Raw genomic sequence first — 18,484 nt, 5'->3', positions numbered from 1 at the left:
GAAGCCCCTGTATACACTCACATGAGAACTGAGTCAGGGAAAGATAAGGGACAGAGGCAAGGGCAGGGTGGGTGGCACCTGGACTGTCCCCAGCACTGCCAGCCTCCCTCTGCACGCAGGGGACACAAATGCCTGCACCCACAGCTCTGAACCCCCTTCAGGAGAGCTGAGTCAGCTCCAAAGCCAGACGTGGCACACTTAGCATTGCCCTTGGGACTCACCTGGCTTTGCCATCTTCCTCAGATCCTGCCTGGGTCAGGATGAAAGCCTATCCAACCCAAAACATGGCAAATCGAATTGGTGGGGGAGATAAACCCTCAAATCATCCAGAAGAGGATTGAAATACAGGTTTTTTTCTGCTTGAATTTTACTTGGGGGCTGGCCTGTTTTCCCTCCAGCACTTCTCATGCTATCCTGAGACTCTCAGCACTGAATGATGGCCCAATTACTTCTTCAGCTCCAGGATATACACAGAGAACTTAATCCTGCAGCCTTCATTAAAGCTCTGCCTCACTCCTGGCCAAGCTTAGCCTGCACCAGGTTGAAAGAGGCAGAGGATTAGAGTACTCCTTGGAGCCCTGGGTCTGTTTCTTTAGAGAAGAGGCACTGATTCAGCTGGTTTGGGTAGGCATATAGATTTCCTGGGCTTCCCTCTGCTATTTTCCAAAGCAAACAGGCTTTCTGCAGGTGAGATCCAGCTCAAGCCCCAACAGCCCCACAGGGATTGTCATTCACTTGCACCTCAACCAGGAAAAACACCCATGCAGCTCCCACAAGACAGTTCTTTTCCAGTGACATCTAGAAGAAAGTCACTGGCAAGTTGGAGAGAAGCAGTGACATATGAGGAAGCTAATTACACCCGACCTGACTAATTAATGCTGACTTTCACATTAAAAATCCTCACTAGTGTTCCATTTCAATTACCCAGTTGTTCCTTCCTACAGGAAAAAGGAAGCCTTGTGCAACACCAAGCTAGAAAGAAAAAAGAAAAGAAAGCTCAAGACTAAAAGGGAGGGAAAGACAATTTCTGTAATATAGGAGATTCTCATTGACAAAACAGTCAAACTTCACACTGGTTTCTCCCATATGCAGAGCTTTCACAGCAGAGCTGGCAGTTTTGTGCTCCTGAAATCTCACAGAGTTTCTACCAAAGGCAGCTTCAGGCCCCTTTCATAGCTACATGAAGTTCCTATAAGAGGGAGACAAATATTTGTGCTTCCAAATTATCCTGAGAGCATCCGAGTCCGGGCAAAAGCCACATGTCTGTGACACAGAGCTGCACACAGCTCTGGCCATGTAGAGCAACTGGAGGGGCATCATTAATGTACCACACCAAAGCAGAGCTCCCCAGGGACACCAGGACACAGCACCACAGTCTTGCTCTACACTTGAATCACTGAGACTAATCCAGAAGTCTAATTTTAAAATGCAGCCAAGAAGGGCTTTCTCAGGTCCTCATCCTCCCTTATCAACACAGAGTGCCTGGAGTTCCTTTCCCAGTGGAGGCTGCTAACATGAATTGTTAAACAAACAATAGGGAGAATTAGCTATGGTTTTTGTCCAGCTGGAGGTCTGACTTTCATAAGTCTTGCACTCCTGGAAAAGTCAACCAGGCCATGGACACCTCACCTATATCTCCTATAATACTCAAAACATTGACTTAATTCAGTCACAGACCAGAAGCTGCGCCTGAGGACACAACACAGAGAGAATCTGTTTCAGTGGGATACGAGCCCAGAGATGCACATGCTGCTCAAAAGCACTGGTTTGAGTTGCTGGCTGAGCTGGCTCCACCATTATTAGTTAAGCAGGTTCACTTTCCCAGTGGCAAGCACAGCACAACAACAAGGCTTTAATCTATTTTCTTTCTGTGTGCCTTGCATTTCCCTTTCCACTTGCTTTAAATCCTTTAGTAAGATGCAGAAAAACACTGCCAGACCCCAGGCACTTTGCAGATCAGAATGATACCAGAATGCTCCAGCAGCACAGAGCTGTTGGAATTACAGTGTAATTGTATAAATATGTGTTTGCTGGGAAGAAAGTTCAACAAAATTATTTTAAATATATCTATACATATAAAAGCTCTACAGTCTATAATTCCATTTGCCCACAAAAAGCAAGACAATAGGCAGAGCTGTATATAGGAAAGAGGATTATCTGATCTCAAGTTTTTATGAAATCAAGCACAGGCACATGCACCCTCATCTCCTACTGAGGTGTTTCCTTCCACTGCTGACTGTTCCACCCCTCTTCCACCTTACAGCAACTTTTACGCCCTGGCTAAGATAAGAGCAGCTGGAAACAGAAGGATTAATGATCTTAAGTGATGAGGTTCAACAGTCTTTTCCAACCTAAATGATTGTACCATCTCTCAACCAGCTTTCAGACTGGACAAAGGCTGCTTCTTAGAGCACTCTCAGCCTGGTAGGTCAAGATCTTCTGCATGCACCCACCTGCTGTTCCAGCCTCTGACAAACCCTGATTAGATCTACTCATAACTGCATGCCAAAAACAGTGTGGGAAGATTAGCTGCAAAGTCAAGCACTCACCAGTCAGGAAATGCCAAATTCAGGCCCAATACTTCGTCCTTAATTTGTCCCTCTTTTGTAAATGCTCTGCAGTGTAGTTTTGCTTCCAAGCTCAGAGTCCAAGGCAAGGACTCTGGCTCCCACCAGTGCATGCGATGGATGATGCTCCCCAAACCCAGCATTTATTCACTACCCTGTTCTCTCCTCATCATTCAGCGTGTGGTCTCATGCCTCATTTCCTGCATGCCGCTCATGCCTGGCTCACAGGCAGAATTATTAATTTCCTCGTGAGCTTTTTAACACTGCCTGTCACGACAGAGTCTGAGGGCTGAAGAAACAGGGCTGAACTGAATCTTCTGCAGCGTCTCGGAGAAGGAGGGGGTGGTGTAGTCTGCTTCTGACAGATGCTGGAGCTCAGGAGATGAAGGAAGAAGTAGACATTTATTTTGGGTGCCCAGTTAGACACACAAGATAACAAATCTTTTTGAGGGCAAAAATGGCGGCTGTGTGCAACAAACCACAAACTCTGCTGTGTTCTGCAAGTATAATTTGAGCTGTATCATCAAAGATAACCATCACTGTGCAATGTAACCTTTATGCTGGTGAGGGATATCCGACCTCCACAATGAGAGCCAAGTTCACACTGCATACACTACCAAAAAGAACCCAATAAATTGCCCCAAAACACATGCTTTAAAGTACTGGAACTGGCACTTTTCAAAGACAAAGGTCACCAAGATTTGCTTACATCAAATCATGCATGTTTAGTGCCCTGACATCCTGGGATTGCTGCAGAGGTATACCTGCGTGAGCACTTTGCTAACATGCTTGTCGCTGCCAAATAAAATTAATTTCCTGATAAAATAATTTGCTTCTGGTTATTGTAACTAATGATTGTAAGTGTCAGAAGCAGCATCTTGGTTATAATCTCACAAAACATGCCTCGCAGTCCTGTGCCATGTTTACTACTTAAGTTACTTGCTTGTGCTGGTGATAAACTCTGCTGTCACTCAGGTATGTGGCACTTCCAGGTTTCTGCTAACAGGTACCAAGTAAGCTGAGGCTCTGATATGCTTCAGAAATTACTCACTTAACCACTACAAAAGTTACTTAGATTTGTCTGAACCCCAGCAAGTTGCTGCTGCTAAGTAAAGGGATCACTTCTGGCTCAGCTGGGTGCCTTTGGGTGCCTTGACAGATTTCAACAGCACCCTGGATCCCACCTGCCGGGGCCCAAAGGAACAAGCTCGTGGTTCTGTGGGCAGCAATATGAGAGCTAAGGCAGGAATTCCAACCTGTCCTGCCAGACCTTCTTGCCAACCACAGCACAGGCAACTGTTTCTGCTCCAGTTCTTGCCACTCCAGCTTAAAAAGTACAACGAGGTTAAAAGAAAATATTACAAATGCTCCACCTGAAGAGTGTACTTAGCCAGCTCTGCTCATTGTGCTCTGACCTTTCAGAAAGAGGAGGAACAGGCACAAAGTCCCACTTGCACATGTCATGTCATGCAGGTCACAGTGTCTCACTCCAGGTGTTACCCATTTTGATCTAATGTATCTAAAGGTCTCATTTTTCACTGCTACAATTTACTGACATCAGAAAATGCCAGATTTCGAAGAGAAAGGCTGTAAGGCTGCAGTCTGCAGTGAGGACACAGCTCCCGTGGTATTTTAGCTACATTCACTTTTTCTGCAGGGCTTTCCACACACCAGCATGAGAGGAGTGGGGGATCTGTAGCACTCTCCCAAATGAGGGAGCAGCAGGAGTACTGAAATATTTGTGCACCATTCCAGCTCCATGCACTGCGCTGATCTCATCTGTGGCACAGACACAGCCTCCTATTTCTCAGAATGTGAGGGTGGATTCTGGGGGGAATTTATCCTGACAGTCACTAAACTGAGTGAGAATGACTGCAGCAAACCATGTGTTACAGTGACCCATGGAAAACTTACTACTGGATCAGGACTCACAAAGCAGCTTGTGGCTGGCTGGCTGTCAGCAGCCTGAAAAGTGGGATCTGAGCAGGTCTGTCTTTCTTACCTCCCACACGTCTCTCTCTCTCCCAGACAGATGCAGCTACCTGCTCTCCTCCCATTAAAACCCAGAGCTTGTGGAATTACGTTAATTTGCTCTGCTATTTCATCTTCCAAGAATCGGTGAGAAATCTGGAAGCAGATGTGCAATATCCAGAGGCTGAAGAGCCTCTAGTGCCACACAGCTCACTGGCGGGACCTGGGCAAGCACAAGGTTTTTCAGAACAGAAGGAAAACTTCTTAAGGGGAAGATGTGGAGACAAGACAAGCTGCCTCAGTGCCTGAGCAGCAGGCCAGCAGATCCCCTGCCAGTACAATGAGTTAAAGCTTACTGCCAGCTGCACCAGCCATGCAGAAACTCACATTAAATATTACTACAGCTCAATAAGCACAGTCCTGCAGACCATTAGCAGAGGAGGGGACAGAGATTCAGAATAAGCAAACAGGTTTTAGTGACACATTCATCTCAGAGAAAGTCCAGGATGCTTCCTAATACAAACAGGAGACACCATGAGCCAGTTCCTGTTAGTCACTGTGCAAGGGAGGGAAATGCTGCTTGCAACAGCTCCCAGAAGCTGCCAGTGAAGCCACGTCTCTAGGATACAGATTTAGGCCACCAGAACTGAGACAGCAGGAATGTCCCTCCTCTCTGCTCTCTTCTCCTCCCCCCCAGCACACACCTGGAAGTCTGTGATCTGAAGCAGTTCAGAGAGAGGCAAACATCACCATTGTCCTTATTCCCCTTCCACTACCAAAGATGCAGAGATTCACAGCCACAGGAGCTGCACAGGAGCTGCTCGTGAGCCACTCGTGAGTGGCAACCAGCCATCCCAAAGGGACAAGAACTGCCACCTGGAAGGATCAAAGCATTTCAGCCAATTGTTCCCAGTTTCTCACTGCATCCCACACTTTCAGACAGATGTTCACAGGCTGAGATGCTACTTGCACTATCTCTAAGGGCTAAGTCCTGCAGTTAAAACACAAAAATTAAAGATATTTTTGTGGCTCTACTGTTGGTTTTTCCAGCTTTCCTGAGGCAAAGCACATCATCTGCTCTGAATTGCTCTCATATTTTGGAGTTTGAGACTTCTATCCTTTCACAACATGCCCTGCTCAAAAGACTCCTGGGATTCCCCTTCACAAGGAAACACAGACTACTTTTGAAAAGACATTTGCAAATTGATTTTCAAAGGGACACACTCCGCAGCCGGATGTGGAACTGTGGAAGCCCTCTGGAAACCAGGCTGGATGTTCAAAGGGACACACTTTGCAGTCCTCTAGAAACCAGGCTGTTGGCTGAGTACAAGAGGAAAGTATCTGAAGGCGCTTCCTGAATCAGCCAAAGAAATGGAAATGCAAACAGTACCAGGATCCACAACATAACCAAATAAATGAGCATGTAGGCAGGTTGGTGTACATGCAGGAACTAATTTAGCTGCACAGAAGCCAAGATTTGGATCCAGAAGGAATTATCTCCCTCACAACACATCAGAAATACAAGGGACTGCAAGAGCTCTGTAAAGGAAATGTCATAAAAAACTTACTTGTCTGCTACTTACAGTAGAGCTCTCTGTAATTGGAACCTGAACAAGGCCAGATGCTTTCCTGTGCCACTTATACACAAACCCATGCTATGAACTCTGCAGTTACTGTGAGGAAACGTGCATCAAGGATTGGTTCCAGACAGCAGATTTACAGGAATGAAGCGTTGCTTCCTTGGCATAAGCACTGCCACAGGGGACGAAACATTTACCTGCTGATATATCTTGTTTCCAGTTGCCTTAGATTGGTGTTTTATAGCTCCCTACGATGCTGCAGCTTTTCTGCCATGCTCTGTGCACAAGCACATTGATAGCAGAGACAAGCAAGCAATGGACCAAAGACCACCCCAGACCACAGCTCAGTTGCCCATCTCTGAGCCCTGTGTGAAAGGGCAGAGCTGAGATGCAAGGGTTAGGATGGGGAGAAAAAGAAGGGATGGCCTTGGAAATAAAATTCAGTTTGGATGTGGAAAGAAATGGCTTGCAGCACATACATCAGACTGTGAGACACTCCACTGAGAAACTGGACACTCTGTGTCCAGTCTGGTCTGGATGGCAAGTCCAAGGCACTGACAGGTGCTCTGTGGGTCCTCAAGAAGCCCAGCCTGCCATGCCCAGAGGTTGGAAATTGCAACTCTTGGCAGGAAGCACTGGAAGGAGCAGCTTTCAGCATGGCCCAAGAACTAGTCTGAGCTTTCAGGCAAAATAAATTTAGCTTTAAAAACAAGCTGATGTCTATATTGTCCAGACTCCCAGTTTCACTGGAGCCCATTGTGTTACTGAGTCACTTTCATGCACTTGTGGGCCTGTCCACCTCCCCATTTCAACTCAGCTATAAGAACTGCCTTGGAGATTAAACCTAGTGCCTGACTTTTAGCTGGAGAGCAAGTGAGAGGGTGAGCAAGGGGGGAGGTGGGGGGAAAGCAGTGGCAGTGCAAAGACAGAGGATTTGGCTGGGTTTGATTCATAAGCAGGTTTGCTTTGGGCATTTCTCAAATATGTTTAAAATGCCCCATTGGGCTCTAGTTCAAACCTGAGTCTGCAGCCCCATCTTCTTCAGTAATTAATTTCTCTTGTTAAAAGGAGGAACAGAAAGAACTTGTTGGATTCAGGGAATCAAGTGTGCTGCATTTGCAGCAGTACCCAAAGCAGTAGGACGGTTAGGTGTTGTTTTGTGGTTTTTTTTTTTTTCCAAATTGTCTCCAAAGATTTGAATACAGCTCAAAAGCAGTTCATTCTCAGCTCCTAGGTGCAACACAGAGCCAAGAAACAAGTCAACATCCCTCTAAGAGCAAGGAGTACTTTGTGCATCATATATCAGAGACTGCATAAACCCTTTGCAAACACCTATCAGATTCAATTCCTTATTCCTCTAGGGAAATAGATGGCATTATAAGCAAGTTCACAAATGAATTAAGCAAGGTTCCACAGTCGAGCTTCATCTCTGATGGAATTAATCTATTACTTTTGCTGACTTTTACAGAAGCTAAATACAGACCAAGCAAGTTACTGCTGACATCACTCAACTCTAGTTGCCAAATGAGAAGCAGCAGTGGTACTTACAACTCCATTTAACAGTGACACAGAGACCCTGTGAGTTGCTAGCCCAACATCAGTCCAGCAGGCTCAGAGTAAAGCTAGAGATCTCCCAGAACACTCCTCTTTGTTCAAGTCAAAGAGATTTCTGCTATGAAAAAGTAAGACAGGAAGAAAGTCTGTGGCAGCCTCAGGCAGGATGCCCTGAAGCCCAAATAAGTTTATCCATGTGGTTAGCTTAGCAGGTAGATCCCAGGGAACACTCCCAGTAACAAATCCAAAGTGACTTCACTGACATGGCTGAAGTGAGATGCAGCTGCAGAACCAGGCCCCAAAAGCAACAAGCATTCACACCTTCAAGTCCAGGCAGAAAAATGATGCTCACCCCTAAATCTCCCCCAGTAAAGCAGCAGAGAGTCAAGGCCAGCATCAGTTTAAGAATCAGATGACTGCCAGTGTGTCTTTCAACCCCTTTAAACACGCTGGCCTCTCCCCTTTCTCCACTATTTAAGAACCATGAACTGCCTTCTGCTCAGGAGAAGCTGTTCTGCATTAACAGAGCTTGGCAAAGATCAGGAAGTAACTGTGCCAGCTTTCAAGCCTGCTGCCTTTAAGGCAGATGGCAGGGAAAGTACTCCAGCCTTGTCCCCCTAAAACACTTCTCCCAGCAAGCAGAGAAAACTCAAAAACAGGGAAAAAAAGTGAGGCATTTGTTGTGAGAAATGACGCTCACTTTTAAAATGTCCAAGGTTTATTAAACCTTAACGAAATACAACAAAAGAACTGAATAAGGAAAATATAAAGCACTGGGAGCACAGAACCAAACTCCATGTGCTCATTCACAAATGATGGCTTTACCTTTTATACCTTTGGTGTCGCATCAGGGACCCCAGCCCCTCCTAGAATCTGTCAGTCAACTCCTTTTCTGCCATCCATTGGTGGAGATCATTTTCTTACAACTTTATTGGAGGTCAAGTGTTGCCATGCCTCGACTTCTAGTAACAAGCCTGCCCTCCTGCCAAATGCCTGAACTGCCAAGGCCATCTAGTGAGGGAAAAGGGGACTATGGGAGAACATATCACAATAACATAACTATGTGAAAAACGCCAATCACTTGTTTTAAAATTTTAAAAGTTTAATAGTAATAAAATAGTTATAAAAATAGTAGTAAAAATTAGAGCAATAAGAATTTGGACAATCAGAGTTAGGACAATAAGGGGTAATAAAAAGCAAAGAGTTACGGATGTCCGGATGCTTTCCTTCTTGAAAGCATGGCTCACTAACAAAGGATTAACCCTTAAAAGCAATAGCCTGTTGCATATTCATGTATCTCATACATGATGCATAAATTCTTCTCAAACAAAGCGTGCTCTCTTTAAAAACAGACAGAAGGTGGAGGAATGTTTGTCTTTTCTGTTAAGGAAGCAGTAACTCTTAAGTGTCTTGTTGCTGTTACCTCTGTGCGAAGAATTTCTTTATTATCTCATCCCTTTCTTGGGCTAGTTAAAAAAAAAATTACATTGCATAGTTTCTATTATAACATTATGTTATAACCTAAAACTATATCTACCACACTACTTAGAAAGGATTAATACAGTACTACAAAATAACTTTCCAACATAACACATATAGTATTCAATTTAATATTTGCGAAGAGCCAATCATTTAATATGCATTTTTCACACTTCTCTTAACATATACATAATATTCATGTCTTAATTGTGAGAGCCAACCATCTCATTACCTCTCTATAACACTGTGAAGGCCTAATTTCAGTGCAGGAGACACCCTCTGTCTGGGGTGCCCTGCTCTGTCGTGGGTGTGCTTGTCTCCCCACAGGAGAGCAAAGCCTGTGGCACTGCCAGAATCTGCAGGCTCAAAACAAAGGCACAGATTACATTGGAATTTTTATATGTTGAGTTACAACCAGGAGGAGATGCCCTGCCCCTTCAAGTCAATAATGCTGCCATGACAAAAAATCATCACTGCTAGTGGCTGTGCTGAACTGAACTGTTAAGGGAAAGTAAATCCCTATGGAGCAGCTGGAAGGACAGAATTCCCAGGTGCTACAGACCCATACCTGAAAACAAGAGCTGCAGGTGCAGAGCATCCCCTGGTTCCCACCAGCAGAACTGCTCTGCCATTTCCACAGCAGGTCTCCCAGGGGCAGTTGCAGTCCCTGGGGGTTCAATTCACCCCGGGAAGGCAGATCAGTGTCCAGTTGTGGTGGGATGCTTATCACACACAATTGCCTTGTTCTTGCAGAAGGAGGGCACCATTCCTGGCTCTAAGCAACCAAAATTAAACCTTTGAAGCTTGTTTTTCCAAGCTTTTTGTGTCCGTATTTTCTCCTGTTAATGGTGTAGTACTCGGGTTATTAATCTTTTCTGGTTTTCAATGCTATAAAAGCATGACTCAATAGCCATGCTCAGCGCTCAGAAAGCTTCCCTTAGGTGCTGCAGAGGACGGTCAATGACAGCACAGCGGACAAGAGAGTCATAAATAACATTCAGCTGGTGCTAATGCAGACAGTTGGTGTAGCTCACGCCTGAAGCACACTGCTATCAATGGGACAATTTACAAACTCACACGTGGTTAAGCTTCGCTGAAACGTATCCTGGACGGGGGTCAATGGAAAGTCTTTTGCTGACTTCACTTAAAACTGGATTAAGCACTTTACAGCTGTCTCCTCCATACTCCTGAATTATTCATTACGGGCCAGACACTGCAATCCATACTCACACTGCGCTTAATCTGTCCTTTAAATTGACGTGCATTAGTCTGAGTCACAAGCACCGCAGCCTTTCTCTTTAACAGTCTCACTGAAGGCAGCAGAGCTATTCACGAAATGAGGTGCTGCTCTGAAAGAGGAGACGAGGATCCAGCCCTTAGCAAAGCATCGGTGAGGACAGGTGCTGGAGTCCAGGACACCCCTCTGGCTGCCCTGGCTGGCTCCAGACCCTGGCACGGGGCTCGGAGACCTTGGCAAGAAGTCAAAAACACCTGTGGCTTCGATTTTAGCCCGTGGGAAAAGCTGTCAAGTCTGTAAGAGGAATTACAAGCCACAAGGGTTTGAGTACTGTGATATTTGAATTAACATAGGGTGGAAAAGTAAAATTTTGGGGTTTTTAGAATGTAGTTCAGGGGGTCAAGATGGAAGGATTTGGGCATGTCCCGGCCTTCTTCTCCTTCGTCTTGTCCTCCATGTCTTGGTGTGATGGTGACACTTTTCTATTGGTTTAGGGTAGACACACACTGTCCAACATAGATGATAGGTATTGGCACGTTATTGTAAACAGACTGAACATAACTTTTGATATAAAAGGTAAACATTGCCCGAGAGGGCAGGCAGATTGCCATGGCTTCCTTTCTGGATGGACCTCAGCAGGTCAGAGAAAGAATGTTATAGATAAGGAAAAATAAACATCCTTGAGAGCTTGATCCTACGCACTCCAGACTTCTTTGGCTGCACGGGCTAGGAAACAAGGACTTTTACACTCTTGGGGTCCTGACAGGCTGACCCCGAGAGACAGGAGTGAGAGAAAATTCACCCTGGTAAAGGTACAACAAGATGAATGAACTCAGGTAAATCTGTGTTAAATCAATCATTTAAAGAGATAGCCTGTTCTGCGGCATCACAGGGGGAGATTAAGTGCGTTCTAGAAACTAATATTTCACTGCTCAAGTTCATCACGAGGTCTGAAAACACATTCCCGGGCTGCTGGCCACACATTCACAGAGCCAAAGGACAGTTTTCACACCCACCTCGTGAGGACCGCTTACCTCTCTGAAGAGAAACAGGTGTGTGGCAAGGAAGAAGGCAAAGGACATTTGCTGCTCTTCTTGACTGGCACAAAAACAATAGAAAGTGCACAGGACTGCTGTTGCCAAAGAGGTAAGAAGCACTCACTCAGCAGAAACTCCTCCCTCTGCCAAGCCCCGCAGCTCCCACGCCCTCAGGCCGTACTGCTTGCTCTGATCCTGAATTCCCCTCCAGCTGTTCAAATTGCAGATAAACTCGCATCACGGGACAGCCGATTACATGTACGTTCACCACTAAGCCCAAATTTATAGTCTGATACCTCTAAACAAACAATGGATTAAAAAAATAAGCCAATCAGGTAAGTAAAAGGAGAAATATTTTGCACTACACTGAGAAATATAATGTGGTTTGATTTTTTAGAATTTCATTTTTTAGAACTGAACGAATTTGTTCAGTTCTCATTTATGTTAGTGCTTGATAAGATTAGAGGATTAAACCAATTGTATGCTAAATACTTTGTGCTGAAGAGAGCTTCTGCCAGGATTTTCTGCACGTTGGCATGCACAGAAACCACAGCAGCGTTACCCAGAGACCCTGCGACTCACAGAATGACCTGTTCAAACTTCAGAAATAAAAATCACAGCTTATCCAGATTTTCCATATGCACCAGGGTATGAACTTCTATCCCACTCCGGTTTCACTCAAGCTTATTTATTAAGTACTCATACCCAACAGGCAAGTCTTTGTATAAGCAGCACTTATCTTGGAGCACTGGCATCACCAGAGGATTACAGATGTGCTGTGGCTTTTTTGGATGCAAAATGTTAACACCGTGTGCATACCCTCTCCCTGTGCCAAACTGAAATGCACCCATCCTATCACTCTCATGTGATTTGATTACATACACGCACGTCACAGCCACCCCATAAACTCCTGCAAAATACAGCTTGTCAACAACACCTCATTTGCAGTTCAGAAATTACAGATACAGAAGGGGTCAGAGTTTTCCTGTAACTTAACTGCTTCTTCTGTTGGCGTGACAAAGGCATTTGTGATGTTTAATTCATTAATGCTGAAAAAATACAGGATCTTGGGAGGCACAGCCAAGGACACACAAGATATTGAAAGAATTTTTAGCACCTAGCAAACACATTTCCCCCAAACATCTAAAAACTAACAGCAATTTCAACAGTGTAAAATCCCTCATCTATGTGCCCCCAAATTACAAAGAACCAGTCAGATATTGCCATCCTGACTCCATGTAAGTGCCCTATTCTATGGTAAGGAACAACATGCACAACAAGGGTGTTTGTCAATATAGCTGAAAACACTACACTATAGCCAGTGTGGGAAATCTGGACAGAGTATAAGTGACTTCAGCTTATGTTTGGGGTTGTGGTTTGGGGTTTTTCCCTACCCCTGAGGATGAATTTGCCCTGTACATTGCAGAAACTGAATCACAGTCATCACTACTGTGGGCAGTTGGGGACTGGATGATGCTGATGCTTCTTCCCAAATGCCAGTCCAGTTCTCACATATTACACTGTTACACGCTGCTCTGGGCCCTTAGCTTTCCCCTTGTGCCTCTAAGTGAAAGGGACACAAATGCTGATGGATAGTTTCCCCTTGAATAATTTTCCTATTAGACAAGCATTCTCTCTCTGTAGAGGAATATCTTCCCCATGGGAATACTGCAGGGGCAGCAGGAAGAAAGGAAGAATGGAACTTTTATCATATTAAGCATTTCCATTCCATCTTTGTTGTCTTTTTCACTAGCTCAGTTCCGTTTTATTCCAGGCTTAGGGAATCAAGCTATAAGGCTCCAAGGGGTAAAGAGACTAGCTTGATAAGTCTAACCTCTAAAGATGCATCCAGCGTGATAAAAGAAGTGAAACATCTTCCTTCAATACAGTTGTTGTGTTGCTAGGTTTCCATCTAGATACACAGTCTAAAAGAGCAATTAAAGCAAGCTGGTGCTGTGGATTCTATCTTGATCAACACTTCACAAGGTTACTGGTGAGAAAGAGGGAAAAATATTGTCCCCAAGCAAAGTTGTTCTGATGAGAGCAGACAGCTAGTTTCAAAAGCTTACACAAATTTTCATGGGGAAATTGTTCTTAAAAGACTGAGTTTCTACGGTAGCAAATTTTATGTGTATCAGGATGTGGGTTTGTGAGCAAAAATCCTGTGTGTTTGTCATTGGAATTGCTCTTCCAAAGCACAAGTCCTCACCCCATTTAACTAGTCTGTCTTGCCGCAGCAGAGGAGGACATGCATCAGCCTTGTTTTAAAGGAACTTATTTTTTTGTGTATTACATTAAACACTAGCAGACTCTGCACAGCTGTCAAAATACTATACTAATAATTGCATAAGTGAAGGTTGTTAACCAGCATGCTGCTACACCTGTGCACAAAACAAAGGTGCAAGTGGCACAGGATGCATCAACAAGGCAGATGCAAGGTCCCACACATACCTGAGGGACCGGCCACTTCCAGCTTACTCTGTCTGGCCTGGAATTTTTCAGTTACACTCAGCTCCCAGTCTCTCAAGTGCTCTTAAATACTTGGGCAGGAGCAACCAGCCCCGCTCTTTTGGCTTGGTCATCACATCACCAAGGAAGAAACAGAAGAGATTCTTTGCTCCAGGACAGTGGCTGTTTTACTGGCACATCTTTGGAGACCTCCTGAATGGCAAGAGCCATAAGGACCAAGCTAAGTTGGGACTGTTGCTAAGCAATGAAATGTCCTTATTAAGTGGTGCGGTGTTTTTAGACAGGAAAAGTCCATTTCTACACAAGCTGGTATGAAACAGGAAGGTTATCTTACATATAGTAGTTACATGATGCTCTTTATGTCTTTTGGACACACAGCAGATGAGGATCCTGCCTGGCTGGACCTGCTAACACCACTGAGTACGGCCAATACCCCGCTGACTCTGCTCCTTCTCAGAGGCCGGCCAAGCCTCCGTGACGCCAGGGACACAAAGCTCCTCAGTTCTGGCGCTCAACTTTTCCCCCAGGAGAACAGCCCTGCTGCAGGCGCAGCTCAATCAGCTCATTATAGAGGCAGCCTCCCGGGAAACGATCTCCCTATGCATATTCATGAACTATCCAGAGCTTCCAGGGAGAGTTGGCTAAACACACAACTGAGGGTTTTAGCTGCTGGATTCCCAGGGGGAAGGAAAAAGGGAAAGGGAAAGGGGACGGAGGGGGAGGAAAAAAAAAAAAAAAAAAAGGCACGATAGGCACGATTACAAGCGGTGTTTTCTCTAAGCACTGCGGGACCCGGGAGCCCCACCGACACCCCAGGCCACCCCGGGCAGAGCCGAGCGCTGAGGGCCGCCGGCGGAGAGAGCACCACGACAGACAGCCGTGCTCACAGACTCCCAAGACCTGGCAGAGCCCCGGGGCCGCGGAACGCATCACTCACCTCCGCCGCGCCGGGCGGCAGCAGCAGTGGGCAGCGCCGGCTCCCGCTCTACCGATGATCGCCGCGGCGGCGGCGGTGCCGGTCCCGCAGCCCTGACCCGGCCCCGCCGCCGCCTTTTGATGCCGCTCCGCCGAGCGCCGCGGCCGCCGTGGGCGGAAGGAAAGGCGGGCGGGCGGGGGACCGCCAGCGCCCGCCGCCGTGCCGCGGAGCGGTGCGGAGCGGAGCGGAGCGGTGCGGAGCTCCGGGGCTGCCGCCGCCCCGCCGCGCTGCGGGCGGCGCTGTGGCCGCGCTACAAAGCGCGTATATAAACCGTGCCCCGAGCGCGGCCCCCGCCCCGCTGGCCCCGGAGCGGTGGCGCCGGGCAGGCAGCCCCGGCGAGGAAGGCGGCCGCCCCACAGGGCCCGGTAGCGCCGGGAGGGCGGCGCGGACGCGGCGCTGAGGAACGTGCCCCGGTGACAGCCCGCCCCGCGCAGCTCCGCAGCGGAGAGCGCAGGTAGCGGAGCGGCCGCCGAGGTGAGGAGCTGCGGGTGCCCGTGTCCTCTCCGGCATGCGCGACCATCCGGGACTGCCCTGCCCGCCCGCAGAGGGAGCCCTCGGTTTACAGGCAGCCGTTCAGAGCGATGGTAATGCCTCTGTGACGGATGGGAGTCCGGCTCTGTCGGGCGGGCGCTGCCACCACCCCGAGACCGGGCCCATCTTGGGACGGAAACTACCAGAAACTTTTGCAGCACCTGGCCGGTGCTGCAGGTCCAGCCCCTCTTAGAGCCAGGGCTTTGGGAAGGACTCGTCATGAGTACTCACTGCTAGATAAATGCTCTATACAGGAGATAGCTATGTGCATGAAGTGGCAGAAATATGCAGCAACAATCCCTGAATTAAGTAGAAGTCATTAAATGTGAGCCAGCAAGACTTATTAATTAAGGTGGTAGAGAAAAGTCTTTTATACATTCATACTTGCCTCTCATGGAGCAAGGCATTCTGCACAGCTGGTCATTAGCTTGCTGTGCCCTTGCCTTGGCGTTCAGGAGATGGACTCCCATCTATGATAAAGACATCTCTGGGTACAGGGGCTTTGCTCAGTGTTGATGGACAGTCTCTAACTGCTGTGCTGGATACAGTGGTTTTGCATTTATTTATTTTGTGCTCATCTGGCTTTGGAGGCAGAGAGAACAACAGTCCCCCTATCCTTGGCCTGTTTACTGCAGTGACCTGTTACTGTAATGTGGACTCCTGAAATAGCAGGATTATGTCAGTAAATTGCTGAACAACTACCCAATAGCAATGGCCCTTAATTAGGCTACATTACATAGGCTTGTTTTGCCCTATATTCTCACTTATTTGAGTTTGATGGTGCTTAGGGAAAATATCTATTTTCAGATAGATTTGTTAAGTCAATAAGAAATTGAAAGCAGCTCAATAAAATAAGCCCATCACCTGAGTCTGTCTCCAAGCAGGCTGTGTCAAAAGCTCTGATGCATCACCCGAAGTGGACAGGAAGTGAAGCAGACAAAGCCAGACCATCATCTTCCTTGTGGGCCTCCAAGGAATGCAAATTTAATGAGGCTTCTGAAGTAAAAATTCATTCCACCAGCTTTGTATACTTCTACCAGTGATAAAGATGTCTGCAGAGAAGGTAACAGTGTGGGGTTAGCAATTTTGTTGAAAACTGCAAGTGTACAATAAAGGGAAAAATTGCTTTTTCTAACTTTGCTGGTGTTGCAAGCACTGCTGGCGCTGAGGTGAGGGACAGTGCTCAATCACTCAGCAGAGCCCAGCAGACTGCAGGAGTTATTAGCCAGCACTGCTTCTGAGCGTTCAGACAGTAACACGACCCTCCTCAGCACTGCTTCTGACTCTGACAGCATTCCAGCACAGACAGACACACACCCCCTGAGCTGGCCCCGCTCGCCTCTGGGCGTAAGCACCCCAGGTTGTGTGATGCTGTGAGAGACGGTCCCAAGTTCCCCTCATTTTTGCCTCACGATTGTTGCAATGGCAGAGACTGAGATCCTGGAGACCCCGACTGGAGTTTCCGGCTTGGTTGAGGTGGATGATTGTTTGCAGGTGTGTGCTGTGCTGCCATGAACACCTTCTGCTTCGAGCAGGCCTGGCAAGGACCTGGCAAGGAGTAGCTTGTTCTATGTGCTTACAGCTGCTTCACGATACCCGCTCACCACAATAACCCACGAATTTTGCCACCTCTTGGCCAAATGAACTTTCTGGGGTAACTTTGGTGATCTCCTACGGAAGAGCCCTCATGTGCCTCACAACCACCATGACAGACAGAGATTGAAGCTCCCTCCCAGGGACTGAGACTGAGACCCCTATAATCCTATCACAGGGGCGTTGGCCTGACTGAAGCAGGATGTTTGCCAAGTGTTGCCTGCGGGTGCCTTCGCTGGACCAAGAAAACAAAGGGTCTGCTTCCCTGCTGAAGTTGACTTGCCTGTTGTCTGTACCCGTTTTTCAATAGACTCATTTCTCCATTACCTGTTTCCCCCACTCGGCAGAGGACTATAAAAGATCCCTGAGTTAACCAAGACTTTGGTGAACCCCCACAGATGACGGCGAATCTATGTGGCTGGACCATCGAGGATTTTGTCTCTCTGTTTGGTAGCTATATTCCCCCTCCCTCTTTCTCTTTTTCTTTCGATCCTTTATTTCCTTTTTGACCCCTCTATCGCATTTGCTGTTGGCACTCAATAAAGGTGCATTTGTTATGATTAAACAGATGGTCCCCTGCTGTTTGCCTTTTGCACTGTAAAACGAACCATCACAACACCCCGCTTGTCCTAGCAGATTTTGACACATGCACACAGGAGCTAACAGCAACAGAGTGCTGCTGGCACACCTGTGCCAAGACAAACCCTTCCCATCTCCTCTCTGCACAAATCAACCTGACCACTGCAGCTTTTAAAACTTGTACATGGTTTTCTGAGAGCATGAAACCATGATGCCTTCCTTCACATGCACACCACAGAGCTACACTAGCCTTAGCTGAGCTAGAATTTTTCTTGTACATTAAGAAAATGTACATGAAGAATATGCCTTTCCATGTCGATATAGAGACACTCCAACTGCCACGTTCAGCGTTAAGTATCACTACATGAACACCAATGCACAGCACTCAGAAAGCCCTGTAATGGAATACTCACCTGGATTGCAGGGGCTGACAATCCTGCACTATGGCAATGTCCCAGATTGCAAGGCAAGGCAAGATGTATCCATTTGCCATCTGTGTGGCAGTTGTCTTCTGTTCAGTGGGCAGTTTTCCTTATCTCTTCCACAACCAGTCCTCTCTCAGGGGAGACATCTGCTGATAAGGGGCCATTGAGTGTCACTGCATGGCTGATAAGAGCTGGAACATCCCACTGGGAGATGCTCAGCCCAGGGGGAGGAGCCAAGCATTCCTACCTGGATATAATCTGGAGTTTCTGGAACACCAGCACGGCTTTTCCTGCACTGCATTTCCCAGAGGAACAGCTGCCTCTTCCACTGCCTCTTCAGAGGAAGACTGCACCCTTTTCTACAGGATCACTGCTCCAACAGAACCACACTGACACTCCAGGACTGCAGCCACAATTCCAATTGGACTGCTGCCAACACCCTGTCCAACAGGGTGTCAGGTTGTATTCTGACTCTGCCAGTGTTGG

At 46.9% G+C, this 18,484-nt stretch overlaps 1 protein-coding gene across 1 annotated transcript in view; it reads right to left on the bottom strand.

Annotated features, from left to right (window-relative positions):
- DISP3 (dispatched RND transporter family member 3) overlaps positions 1–14,907 on the bottom strand; it is a 35,639-nt gene extending 20,732 nt beyond the window's left edge. Inside the window, exon 1 of the mRNA XM_053963194.1 lies at positions 14,832–14,907. The gene's annotated coding sequence lies outside the window, so the exon portion shown is untranslated. The remainder of the gene's footprint in view (positions 1–14,831) is intronic.
- Between the last annotated feature and the right edge of the window lie 3,577 nt (positions 14,908–18,484).

This window comes from Vidua chalybeata, chromosome 22 (genome assembly GCF_026979565.1).
Source record: "Vidua chalybeata isolate OUT-0048 chromosome 22, bVidCha1 merged haplotype, whole genome shotgun sequence".
Taxonomy (NCBI): Eukaryota; Metazoa; Chordata; class Aves; order Passeriformes; family Viduidae; genus Vidua; species Vidua chalybeata.
The sequence above is the reverse complement of the archived record's forward strand: the minus strand, read 5'-3'. Positions and strand labels throughout refer to the sequence as shown.